Raw genomic sequence first — 15,087 nt, 5'->3', positions numbered from 1 at the left:
AATATTTATAATCCTAAAAACCCTATTCATATATTCAAAATCCAAAATTATAATCCTCCCATTATTATCATTGTATATCTTCTTCACATTTTCTACTACATCCTTCCTTAATAAAATTGCAACCCCACTTGAATTCCCTCTGCCATTGTTTACATAAATAAAATCCCTCCATATTTTTTTTACTTCTAAAACACAAACATTATCCCAGTGTGTTTCTTGAATACATAAAATATCTGAATTCTTCATTTGGACTATTCTATTAAATTTACCCATTGTTCTCAAACCATTTGCATTTATTGACATTATATTGACCATTCTAATAAATAATAAAATAATAAAATATAATTTCATTATCCTCTACCTGTTATCCAGTTTCTTTCTTCTTCCACCCTTTCTCTCCCCCTTTTCCCACCGCTTTCCTCTTCCTGTATCCTTCCCTCGTTCTTTCCATCATTTGCCCATCATCCGTGTCCGATATCTCCTCCAAGTCCATGTTATCCAGCCAACTCCCACTCTTGGCATCCACCTCCGTTGTGCTCCCCGTGCTCATCGCCGTCTCTGGTATTGTCATCAACTCCATAACCCCCTCCATTTCTTCACCCCCCACGCTACTTGTTAGTGCTGTGCTTTCCCCCAAAACCTGTGAGTCCCCTGTGCTTCCCCCCAGTCCACTCCCCCCCTCCTCCTGAAAACTCTGTCTTCTTATTTCTGAGTCCATACTACTCCCAATTTCATTTATCTTCTGGTCCTTCTTCCTTCCTCCGTCTCTCCACCTTCCACCACGTCCTCTCCTCCATCTTCTTCTCCTTCTTGCGACAATACCACTGCTTCCTCGAATATTGTTTGACTCCCCTCTTCAGCCCCAACCTCTCCACAGTTGCACTCCGCCAATCTCTTTCTGCATCCACCACACAAATTCCTTTCCTTCTCTCCATCACATTCTCTCGCATAGTGTCCTTGATTGCCACACTTAAAACACTTAAATTCCGGGCAGTCTTTTACTATGTGCCCAGGTTGGATACACATACGGCACACTCTGACCTGTTTGTCGTGAATGACCCTGAAATATTCTACTCCCTCCAACGTCTCAATTCTTGTAGAATAAGGTAATGATGTCACTTTTTCTGTGAACTTGACCTTGCAGAAACGTGTCCCGTCAACCACCTCCGTTCCTGGCCAAACTCTCCTCCTTATCTCCGAGACGGCCGTCACTCCCCAGCTACTCAGCTTGCTCAGTATCACACCATCTTCTACGTATACTGGGAGATTCATAAAAGACACCACCAATTCCTTCACATTAATATCTCTCGCCAGAATCCTTGTGTCCTTTATTCGCAATCCATCCATTAACCGTTCTTTTCCTCTTTCATTTCTCATCGTAATTTCATAATTCTTTTCTCCTTTCATTCGGCATCCCACCACCTCTCCACACACCTCCTTAATTGCTCTTAGTAGTTCCATTGTCGTCACTTTGTCTTCTCCTTCCAACTTAATTGCCACCGTGTATTCTTTTCCATATTTCATTCCTTCGTTATCTTCATTTTTCTTCCGTTGCGCCTTTTCGTTGTCTTTGTCCATTCCGTTTGTCTTTTCCATGTTGTCCGTCATAGTAAAAAAATAAATCCAAAAAACCTCTCCCCCAAGCAGAAAGAACTGCAAGGGGGAAGACTAACCCAACTTTAAACTATTCAACTAAAGAAAATAATAAATTATATTGCACAAACCAATTAATTTAAACAAAAATAGCTCTCGAGCAAACACTCACTCACAGCTCAGACACTCGCACCTGTCGTCACTTCTCCAATCAGGAAATGCGTATTCAGGCCGGTGTGGCCGTAAGCAAGAAACAATCTCTTGCTGCACTATGTAAAGTCAAAGTGAGCCTGATTAACAGCTGTTGCATTTTCACCATTTAGATAAGCATCTTTGTGTCACTCAAAAAGTGGAAGAAATTGCATATACTGTAGCCATAATTTGTAGCACAGATTGTTGGATGAAATACAAACTAACCTTGCTTACTTATTTCAAAGCGAGGGCACATATTTCAGCCTTGTTGAAAAAAAAACAGACAAAGAGTTGAAATTCCACAAGGCAGTGACAAAAAGCTTACAGCACCTGGTATTCCCAGGCGGTCTCCCATCCAAGTACTAACCAGGCCCGACCCTGCTTAGCTTCCGAGATCCGACAAGATCAGGCGTACTCAGGCAGGTGTGGCCGTAAGCGAGAAGCTAACTCTTGGTGCACTATGTAAAGTCAAAGTGAGACTGATTAACAGCTGTTGCATTTTCACCATTTAGATAAGCATCTTTGTGTCACTCAAAAAGTGGAAGAAATTGCATGTACTGTAGCCATAATTTGTAGCACAGATTGTTGGATGAAATACAAACTAACCTTGCTTACTTATTTCAAAGTGAGGGCACATATTTCAGCCTTGTGGGAAAAAACGGACAAAGAGTTGAAATTCCACAAGGCAGTGACAAAAAGCTTACAGCACCTGGTATTCCCAGGCGGTCTCCCATCCAAGTACTAACCAGGCCCGACCCTGCTTAGCTTCCGAGATCAGATGAGATCAGGCGTACTTTTTTTTATTATTTTTTTTTATCTTTTATTATGCAAAAAAACACATAATATTCACAACATTCAATCAATTATAAAAAAGGATGAACAATTCATCCTTTTACAAAATCAAAAAAAAGAAAAGAAAACCTATTAAAACCCCAATCATCCACCAAAACCAATTAATAATTAAAACCAAGTTTTCCATTCGACTCAATTTCAATAAAAGTGCTCCCCCACACAAACAATTTTTCAAAATTACATCCACCATATTTATATATTATTTCTATATCTTTTTCTAAAATACTTCTAAATAAAACCTCCACACTCACAATTTTCCCCTCATAATGTCCCAAATTCCTTCTTAGTCTTACAGCGTATCTGGCATGACTAAGAACAAAATTCATCAAATTAAAATTAAAAACTTTGCTTTTCCCAGTTAAACCAAAAAGAAACAACCTCCTCCACTCAACCCCAGCAACAATCTCTTCTCCCCAATGTTGTACTAAAATCCCCTTTAAAAACGTATGAAACTCTTCTAATCTACTACATTCAATAAAAAAGTGCATAAAATTTTCCGCCCCCGTACCACAAATATCACATTCTCTTTTAACATCTCTATTTATTTGATGTAAAACCACGTTCGTAAATATCCTATTATGTTTCAATTTAAAATCATTGTCTTCACATTCTATAGAATTATATTTTACATTTACATTCTTCCATATTGATTTCACATCTATATTTACAAACACCCTAGACCACACTTTTTCCGAAGCAGGAGTTTTTATCTCTCTTAAAATACATTTTTCATAAACCTTTTTAACTTTCAAACCTGACAAATCATACTTCTTCCCATTACTTTCATAATATAAAACCGGTAAACCCTTAGCTCTTGTAGCCACCTCTTTATTTATTAACACACCCCACTCACCAGGAAGACATCCTAATATTCTCTTATACATGTTCTCCACAGTAGTTCTACTTATTTCATAATTTTCTTCATCCACATTATCAAATATTGCCTGACATGGAAGGAACCCCGGAATGACCTCATATAAAATGTCCCCAATCTGTCTCATCCCAGCCCTCATAAAATATTTACAAAACAACATCTTATTATTATACTGTATCTTGGGATTTAAAAAAATTGGCTGATTTAAAATATTGTCTAAAATGGTACACTCATAATAAATATTTGGTAAAAACTCCCCCCAAGCCTCAAACACTTCTCTATAAAACAAAGGTATATTACCTAACATTTCCTTTTTCATACACATCAATAAACCATTGTCCCCCATCCTCCCAACCTCCTGCAAATACTCCTTAAAAAATCTTTTCCATCCATAATCTAATTCACCATATAAATATTTACGTACCATTTTGACTCTAATTGCTTTTTTCCTCACATTTAAATCCACCAACTTCAAACCCCCCTCCTCATAACCTGCAATCAAAGTTTTAAAAGAAATTTTCGCACCTTTCCCATCCCATAAAAAATCAACTAAAATCTTATTTATTTCCGATAAAACCCATTCTGGTACATCTAAAACATTCATGACATGAATAAAAATTGACATCAGCAAGGAATTTACAACAATTACTTTCCCTTTTAATTTCAAAGACCTCCTCCTCCACATATTTACCACCTTTCTAACTTTATTTATTACACCACTCCATGTCAGATCCCTAGCTTCCTGTTCCTTCACCCCTAAAAACACACCTAACACCTTAAAATAATCATTTACCATTTTAAAAGGAAAAATCCCCTCATTAATCTTCCCGACATACATTATTACTGACTTCTCCATATTCACTTTTGCTCCTGAGGCTTGCTCATATACTTTAAAACACTCCATCACCCTTTTAACACTTCCCTCATCTCTAACTGTTATTGTGGTATCGTCTGCATATTGATGAATTAAACTAAAACCTCCTTGCGGAGTCTCTACACAATTTATAAAATTATCTTTTTTAATGTATGCCGCTAAGGGTTCTACCGATAAAACATACAATAATGCTGATAAAGGGCACCCCTGTCTCACCGATCTCTCAAGAATAAAAGAATCTGTTAAAACCCCATTACATTTTACTCTACTTTTTGCCTTTCTATATAATAATTTTATCCATCCTATTATTCTGTTTCCAAACCCATATTTTTCCAGTACCCTAAACATAAAATCATGTTCCACCCTGTCAAAAGCTTTATTAAAATCTATACTTAAAACAATTCCCCCTCTCTTATCGCTATTCATTTTATTTATCACATCTCTAAGTGTAATAATAGTATCAGCTATGTCTCTTCCAGGCACACTATAATTTTGTGTAGGTGCTATAATATCAATTAAAACCATCTTCATTCTATTTGCCAATATCTTAGCTAAAATCTTATAATCTGAGTTTAATAAACTAATTGGCCTACAATTCTCCAATTTTAATTTACTCCCCTTATTTTTATATAAAATCGATATCAGCCCTGTCACCATGGAGTCTGAAACAGTATTATTATCTTCCATATATTGATACACTTCCATTAAAATCGGTGCTAAAAAACTTTCATACATTTTATAAAACTCTGCAATTAGTCCATCTACTCCAGGACTTTTATTTATTTGTAAACCCTTAATTGCATCTTTCACTTCATCCACTGTTATCTTCCTATCACATCTTTGCTTATCCTCAACACCAATTTGCACATCCACACTACCTAAAATCTCCTTTACACTCCCCTCATCCACCTCCCCTTTCTTAAATAAATCCTTATAAAAATTCTGTACGGTTTCTAATATCTCAACATAATCATTTACCACTTCACCCTTTACATTTTCTATCTCACTAATATATGATTTCGTCTGTTTAGTTTTCTCTAAACCAAGAAAAAAATACGTACATTTCTCCCCTTCCAACACATACTTTGCCCTACTTCTAATCGATGCCCCCTTACACTTATCTATTTCACATTTGCTCAATTGTGCCTTTAAATCTAAAAACCTTTCAATATTATAAATAGGATCAATATCACATTTCCTCATTTCTTCATTCAATTTTTCTCTTAAAAACTGTTCTTCTCTTGTCATCCTACTCCTCTTCTTCCTTGCATATCTAATACTAAAACCTTTAATTTTTTTCTTTACATTTTCCCACCACTGGCACTTATCATTCCCTTTTTGCTTATCCTCCATTTCATGTTCTATCAAAGATTTAAGCTGTATTCCATATTCTTCATCACCTAGATACCCTGCATTCATGCACCATATTCCTCCCCCTTTCCTTTCCTTATCTAACCCCACCGAAAATGTTAACCCAGCATGATCACTAAAAGTTGTAAAAATATAATTAATATCCTTCATAAAATTCCTTAACCCTTCATTTACTAAAACCAGATCTATCCGTGTCTGTTTCAACTCCCCTAAAACCACCTGCCTTCTAGAAAAACCTCTCTTATTCGGGTTCTCGTCTCTCCATATATCAATCAGACTGTTTTCACACATAATCTTCCTTAAAACCCCTCTCGATACGTCACTTCTAAAAATAGCTCCCATTGACATATCTAATCTATTCATTTTAACATTAAAATCCCCAACTAAAATCTAGCTCATTATTCGGCGCATAAATATTTATAATCCTAAAAATCCTATTCATATATTCAAAATCCAAAATTAAAATCCTCCCATTATTATCATTGTATATCTTCTTCACATTTTCTACTACATCCTTCCTTAATAAAATTGCAACCCCACTTGAATTCCCTCTGCCATTGTTTACATAAATAAAATCCCTCCATATTTTTTTTACTTCTAAAACACAAACATTATCCCAGTGTGTTTCTTGAATACATAAAATATCTGAATTCTTCATTTGGACTATTCTATTAAATTTTCCCATTGTTCTCAAACCATTTGCATTTATTGACATTATATTGACCATTCTAATAAATAATAAAATAATAAAAAATAATTTCATTATCCTCTACCTGTTATCCAGTTTCTTTCTTCTTCCACCCTTTCTCTCCCCCTCTTCCCACCGCTTTCCTCTTCCTGTATCCTTCCCTCGTTCTTTCCATCATTTGCCCATCATCCGTGTCCGATATCTCCTCCAAGTCCATGTAATCCAGCCAACTCCCACTCTTGGCATCCACCTCCGTTGTGCTCCCCGTATTCATCTCCACTTCTGGTATAGTCGTTGTGCTCCCCGTGCTCATCGCCGTCTCTGGTATTGTCATCAACTCCATAACCCCCTCCATTTCTTCACCCCCCAAACTACTTGTTAGTGCTATGCTTTCCCCCAAAACCTGTGAGTCCCCTGTGCTTCCCCCCAGTCCACTCCCCCCCTCCTCCTGAAAACTCCCTCTTCTTATTTCTGAGTCCATACTGCTCCCAATTTCATTTATCTTCTGGTCCTTCTTCCTTCTTCCTTCCTCCGTCTCTCCACCTTCCACCATGTCCTCTCCTCCATCTTCTTCTCCTTCTTGCGACAATACCACTGCTTCCTCGAATATTGTTTGACTCCCCTCTTCAGCCCCAACCTCTCCACAGTTGCACTCCGCCAATCTCTTTCTGCATCCACCACACAAATTCCTTTCCTTCTCTCCATCACATTCTCTCGCATAGTGTCCTTGATTGCCACACTTAAAACACTTAAATTCCGGGCAGTCTTTTACTATGTGCCCGGGTTGGATACACATACGGCACACTCTGACCTGTTTGTCATGAATGACCCTGAAATATTCTGCTCCCTCCAACGTCTCAATTCTTGTAGAATAAGGTAATGTCACTTTTTCTGTGAACTTGACCTTGCAGAAACGTGTCCCGTCAACCACCTCCGTTCCTGGCCAAACTCTCCTCCTTATCTCCGAGACAGCCGTCACTCCCCAGCTACTCAGCTTGCTCAGTATCACACCATCTTCTACGTATACTGGGAGATTCATAAAAGACACCACCAATTCCTTCACATTAATATCTCTCGCCAGAATCCTTGTGTCCTTTATTCGCAATCCATCCATTACCCGTTCTTTTCCTCTTTCATTTCTCATCGTAATTTCGTACTTCTTTTCTCCTTTCATTCGGCATCCCACCACCTCTCCACACACCTCCTTAATTGCTCTTAGTAGTTCCATTGTCATCACTTTATCTTCTCCTTCCAACTTAATTGCCACCGTGTATTCTTTTCCATATTTCATTCCTTCGTTATCTTCATTTTTCTTCCGTTGCGCCTTTTCGTTGTCTTTGTCCATTCCGTTTGTCTTTTCCATGTTGTCCGTCATAGTAAATAAATAAATTTTAAAAAAAACCTCTCCCCCAAGCAGAAAAAACTGCAAGGGGGAAGACTAACCAAACTTTAAACTATTCAACTAAAGAAAATAATAAATTATATTGCACAAACCAATTAATTTAACAAAAACACTCTCCAGCAAACACTCTCCAGCAAACACTCTCCAGCAAACACTCTCCAGCAAACACTCTCCAGCAAACACTCTCCAGCAAACACTCTCCAGCAAACACTCACTCACAGCTCAGACACTCTCCAGCAAACACTCTCCAGCAAACACTCTCCAGCAAACACTCACTCACAGCTCAGACACTCTCCAGCAAACACTCACTCACAGCTCAGACACTCTCCAGCAAACACTCACTCACAGCTCAGACACTCTCCAGCAAACACTCACTCACAGCTCAGACACTCTCCAGCAAACACTCACTCACAGCTCAGACACTCTCCAGCAAACACTCACTCACAGCTCAGACACTCTCCAGCAAACACTCACTCACAGCTCAGACACTCTACAGCAAACACTCACTCACAGCTCAGACACTCGCACCTGTCATCACTTCTCCAATCAGGAAATGCGTATTCAGGCCGGTGTGGCCGTAAGCGAAAGGTAATCTCAAAAAGTGGAAGAAATTGCATATACTGTAGCCATAATTTGTAGCACAGATTGTTGGATGAAATACAAACTAACCTTACTTACTTATTTCAAAGCGAGGGCACATATTTCAGCCTTGTGGGAAAAAATGGACAAAGAGTTGAAATTCCACAAGGCAGTGACAAAAAGCTTACAGCACCTGGTATTCCCAGGAAGTCTCCCATCCAAATACTAACCAGGCCCGACCCTGCTTAGCTTCCGAGATCGGACGAGATCAGGCGTGCTCAGGCCGGTGTGGCCGTAAGCGAAAGGTAATCTCAAAAAGTGGAAGAAATTGCATATACTGTAGCCATAATTTGTAGCACAGATTGTTGGATGAAATACAAACAAACCTTGCTTACTTATTTCAAAGCGAGGGCACATATTTCAGCCTTGTGGGAAAAAACGGACAAAGAGTTGAAATTCCACAAGGCAGTGACAAAAAGCTTACAGCACCTGGTATTCCCAGGCGGTCTCCCATCCAAGTACTAACCAGGCCTGACCCTGCTTAGCTTCCGAGATCGGACGAGATCAGGCGTACTTTAAAAAAAATATATATATTATGAAAAATCGCACAATATTTGCAACATTCAGTCAGTAATAATTGAGGATGAACAATTCACCCTTTTTACAACATCAGAAGAGTAATAGAAGAAAACCAATTTAAAACACAGTCATTCACTAATTCCAATTAATAATTAAATGCAAGTTTCCCATTTGACATTATTTCAATAAAAGTACTCCCCCACACAAACAGTTTTTCAAAATTTCCTCCACCGTATTTATATATTATCTCTGTATCATTTTCTAAAGTCCTCCTAAAAAGACCTTCCACACTCACACATTTCCCTTCATAATGACCCATATTCCTTCTTTGTCTTACAGCATATCTAGCATGACTTAAAACATAATTAACCAAATTAAAATTCAAAACTTTACTTTTCCCATTAATACCAAAAATAAAGAATCTCTTCCATTCCACCCCATTAAAAATCTCCTCCCCCCAATGTTTTACTAAAAGCCCTTTTAAAAACTCATGAAAATCTTTTAACCTGCTACATTCAACAAAAAAGTGCATAAAATGTTCCACCCCTGTACCACAAATATCACATTCTCTTTTAATATCCCTATTTATTTGATGCAAAACCACATTTGTAAAAATCCTATTATGTTTCAATTTAAAATCATTGTCTTCACACTCTATAGAATTATATTTTACATTTACATTCTTCCATATTGATTTCACATCCATATTTGCAAACACCCTAGACCACACCTTTTCCGACGCAGGAACTTTTATCTCTTTTAAAATACATTTACTATAAACCATTTTAACTTTTAAACCTGATAAATCATGTTTCTCCCCATTACTTTCATAATATAAAACCGGTAAACCCTCTAGATCTTTTAGCCACCTCTGTATTTATTAAAATCACCCACTCCCCAGGAATACATCCTAATATTTTCTTGTACATATTCTCCACAGTAGTTTTACTAATCTCTTCATCTATTTCAACCACATTATCATATATTGCCTGCAACGGAAGGAACCCAGGAATTACCTCATATACAGTACAATGTCACCTATCTGCCTCATCCCAGCCCTCATAAAATATTTACAAAACAACGTCATATTATTACACTTTATCTTTGGATTTAAAAATATCGGTTGATATAAAATATCTTCTAAAATGGTACATTCATAATAAATATTTGGTAAAAATTGCCCCCAAGCCTCAAACACTTCTCTATAAAACAACGGTATATTTCCTAACATTTCTTTCTTCATACTCATCAATAAACCATTGTCCCCCACCCTCCCTACCTCTTGCAAATAATCTTAAAAAAACCTTTTCCACCCATAATCCAATTCACCAAATAAATATTTCCGTACCATTTTAACTCTAATTGCAGTTTTCCTTACACTTAAATCTACCAACTTCAAACCCCCCTCCTCATAACCTGCAATCAAAGTTTTAAAAGCAATTTTCACCCCCTTCCCGTCCCATAAAAAATCAACTAAAATCTTATTCATTTCAGATAAAACCCATTCTGGCATATCCAAAACATTCATTACATAAATAAAAATTGACATCAACAAGGAATTTATCACAATGACTTTCCCTTTTAACTTCAAAGACCTCCCCCTCCATATATTTACTACCTTCCTAACTTTATTTATCACACCACTCCATGTCAAATCCCTAGCTTCTATTTCGTTCACCCCTAAAAACACTCCTAACACCTTAAAATAATCTTTTACCACCTTAAAAGTAAAATTCCCCTCATTAATCTTCCCAATATACATTACAACTGACTTCTCCATGTTAACCTTTGCACCTGATGCTTGTCCATATACTTTAAAACACTCCATCACCCTTTTTACACTTCCCTCATCTCTAACTGTTATAGTGGTATCATCTGCGTATTGATGAATCAAACTAAAACCTTCTTGTGGAGTCTGTACACAATTTATAAGATGGTGGAAGTAATTCTTCCACCATCCAGCCTTGAAATCAACCCACTCCCCTCCACAAAAGCTTTATCAAAACATTCCCTTCCATAACAATGAAACATATCTATATGCTTCTTAAACAATACTACAAAAATATCCCACACCCTTACCCTCTTCCCCTCAAAAAAAGCACAATTCCTCCTACAAAAAATAGCATACCTCACAAAACTCAAAGCAACATTCAACAAAACAACATTAACACCCTCACATTTACCAGCCACGCCAAATAACACCAATTCATTCCACACATATTTTTTACAAATATCACCCTTCCAGTTTCTATGTATCATTCCCTTTACCTTACAAAATAAATATTTTAACTTTTAACATTCCACAAACAAATGTATTACATTTTCCGGTAACTCACCACATAGATCACATTCTCTTTTTATTTCCCTATTGATTTGATGTAACACCACCTTTGTATATATACGATTATGCCTTATTTTAAAATCGTTACTTTCACATTCCATTCTATTATATTTTACATTTAAAGTTTTCCATGTCTTTTTTACGTACAAAGTTGGAAAAATTCCTTTCCAAACTTTCTCCGCAGCTGGCCTTTTCACATTTTTCTCTACCATTATTTTATAGAATTGTTTCACCGGGATACTAGATAACTGAGCCTTCTCCTTACTGTTACCAATAAATAAATTAGGAAAGACAAATAAATCTTCTCTAACAACTTCACTATTTATTAAATCCACCCATGTGTTTGGTATACTTTCTTTTATCTTCTCGTACATATTCTTCACTGTTCCCCTACCCACCTCTACATCCCATTCATGGATGGTGTCAAAAATAGCTTCTTCAGGAAAAAAACCTGGAATTACCTCATATGTGTAATCTTTTATCTGTCTAAGACCTGCACTCATGAATACTTCACTATATAACACCTTTTCTTCGTACTTAATTTTCTCATTTAGAAAAACAGGATGATTCATAATTAGGTCAATATGCCCACACTCATAATACACATTAGGCAACAACTCTGCCCATGCATTTAGCACTTCTTTATAAAAATCTGGTACCTTTTCACACATTTTCCTTTTAAGACCCATCAACAAACCATTATCTTCACATCCACCACTCTCATCTAAATAGACTTTGAAAAAATGTTTCCAGCCATAATCTAAACTGTCATATAAATATTTCTTTACTGTTTTTATCCTAATAGCTTTTCTTTTAATGTCAAAAGTTTTAAACCTCCATCATCATAGTCCGCTATCAATGTTTTCTGCGCAATTCTAACACCTTTACCATCCCATATAAAATTAGACACCACATTATTCAATTCATTTATAACCCACTCTGGCATGTCTAGAACTCCCAAAATATACACACGTTTAGATGATACCAAAGCATTTACTACAATTACTTTACCTTTTAACTTTAATTTTCTATTTTTCCAGAAATTCAAAGTTAGCTTGATTTTATTGAGGATCCCCGTCCAAGTTATATCCCTTGCCTCTTTCTCCTTTACACCAATATTTACTCCCAGCACCTTCATAAAATCCTTAGCTACCTTAAATGGAATCTCACACTTATTTGCATTGATATCCCCCAAAAACATAATTTCCGTCTTCTCTATATTAACTTCAGCCCCCGATGCCTTACAGTAGATATCTATGATTTTCATAATGCTTTCAATGCTACCTACATCCTTCACAGTAAAAGTAGTGTCATCAGTGTACTGATGTATAACACTGACACCACCACCTGGGATTCCAACACCCCTCACCTCTTTGTCTCCAAGTATTAAAACAGCTAAAGGTTCCGTAGAAACACTGTACAATAGAGCTGACAAAGGACAACCCTGCCTTACTTACCTCTCTATAGGGAAAGTATCTGTTAACACTCCGTTACATTTAACACAACTTTTTGCTCCACTATACAACAAGTTAATCCAAGATACAAATTTTGGCCCAAAACCAAACCTCTCCAAAGTCTGTAGCAGAAAACTATGTTCCACTTTATCAAAAGCTTTCTTAAAATCTAAACTTAAAACTATACCACCTTCATTTTTCATTTGCTTAACAACATCTCTAATTGTACAAATTACATCTGCAACATCTCTTCCAGGTATTCAGTAGGCTTGTGTTGATGTAATAATACGTCCAATCACCTTTTCCATCCTATTAGCTAAAACTTGAGTCAGTATTTTATAATCTGAATTTAGAAGACTAATAGGCCTATAATTTTCTAACTTTAACCTACTGCCTCTATTTTTAAATAAGATGGTTAACATACCAATTGACATAGACTCAGGGATTTCCTTATTCTCTTCCATATACTGAAAAACCTTCAATAAAATGGGTGCCAAAGTATCCACAAAATCTTTATAGAATTCATTTGTTAAACCATCCAAACCTGGACTTTTATTTCCTTGAGTGTTCTCAATTGCTTCCTTGATTTCTATAATTGAAATCTCTTCATCACACATCCTTCTATCTGCCTGAGATACTTTGGCACTGATTTTCTCCAACACTTTTGCAACACACACTTTGTCCACATCATTCTTTTTATAAAGATTTCTGTAAAAGGATTCAACTGAATCTACGATATCAACAAAATCATTTACCTTTACACCTTTTTCATTTTCCAATTCTAAAATATAACTCTTAAATTGCTTTCGTTTTTCAAGACTCAGAAAAAAGGAAGTACATTTCTCTCCCTCCAAGGCATACTGTGCCTTACTCCTAACAATAGCACCTAAACATTTCTTTTTTTCATAAAACCCTAGCTCTGCATGGATTTTCAAATAGTTCTCAACATCATAGTCTGGATCAGCATCGGCCTTTTCAAGTTCACGTAACATCCTATTTCTAAGCATTTTTTCTTTCACCTTATCTACACGGTTACGATTTTTAAAGTACCTAATACTCCTGTTTTTTGCTTTAACTTTCACTTCCTCCCACCATAAACACACATTCTCCTATCTGAAATGACATTACTGCATGATCACTGTATGCTGTAAAGTTATATGACATCTTCTGAACCTGCTGTATCACATCTTCTTTTACTAAACATAAATCAATTCTGCATTGTTTTAGTTCATTTAACACCACCTGCCTTCTCGAAAACACTCTTCTATTTAAATGTTCAGCCCTCCATATATCTACAAGATTCTCATTTTTCATTAATTCCCATAAAGCATTTCTAGACGAATCATGTTTTAAACTATCACATCTCGAGACATCCATTCTAATACACTTCACGTTAAAATCTCCTACCAGTATACAATTTTCTGAACACAGTGATCTTAGGTTATTAAACATATCTCTCCTTTCCGATTCAATATTCGAAGCATAAACATTAATTAGACGAAAAATGACATTTTGCACTTCAAACTCAATAACAATAAGTCTGCCCTGATTATCTGTATATACCTGCTTGACATTTTGAACCACATCATTTTTTACCAAAATAGCTACTCCACATGTTTTTTCACTTCCGTGACTACAAAACATTAGCTCAGACCATTTGCTCTTAATCTCCAACATTTTGGAGTCTGTCCAATTAGTCTCTTGAAAACACCACGTCAGCTTTCACAGACACCAAAACCTGCTCCAATTTGTTCATATTTCTCAGACTGTTCCCATTTAGTGATGCAACTTTAATCATTGTTAATGTATGCAGAAATATAGTCAAAGACAAACATGTCATTTCAAAATAGACTTTTTCTTTTTACCAGATCCCATCACCTCCCAAGCTTTCGTCAATGATCTCTTATTTCTAGCAAACAGCTGAAAATCCTCACTCTCTATTTCTTCGTCCGACTCATGACTTGGACTTATGAGGGGAGCAACATTCAAGCCTTTTGTAAAATGCGCTTTAACCGTGCCGTCAACTCCAGTGGACCCAGCCCTCTCCTTGGTGTCATTTTCACACAGGCTTAAAGCTGGTTCAGGCACCTGAGAAGTACCTTGCACCATCTCTACCTGTGTGTCTAATTCACCAATCCTGTGCTGCTGCTCCACCTTGTCAGCAGCAGAGACCAAGACTGCGTCTCGAGTACTGCCAGAAGGAATTGCATACTCTCCAAGCACATCTATAGCTGTCTCTGGAATCACCTGCGACACACTTTCCATATCACTCTCTAATTCTCTCTCCA

At 36.8% G+C, this 15,087-nt stretch overlaps 2 pseudogenes; both read right to left on the bottom strand.

Moving 5' to 3' along the window:
• Positions 1-2,103: 2,103 nt before the first annotated feature.
• On the bottom strand, positions 2,104-2,222 carry LOC118960237 (5S ribosomal RNA; annotated as a pseudogene).
• A 6,384-nt stretch (positions 2,223-8,606) lies between these two features.
• Positions 8,607-8,725, bottom strand: LOC118942443 (5S ribosomal RNA; annotated as a pseudogene).
• Between the last annotated feature and the right edge of the window lie 6,362 nt (positions 8,726-15,087).

The sequence above is a fragment of the Oncorhynchus mykiss genome, chromosome 20 (genome assembly GCF_057628025.1).
Source record: "Oncorhynchus mykiss isolate SJ-2025 chromosome 20, ASM5762802v1, whole genome shotgun sequence".
Taxonomy (NCBI): domain Eukaryota; kingdom Metazoa; phylum Chordata; class Actinopteri; order Salmoniformes; family Salmonidae; genus Oncorhynchus; species Oncorhynchus mykiss.
This window is presented reverse-complemented; position numbering and strand designations above follow the sequence as displayed.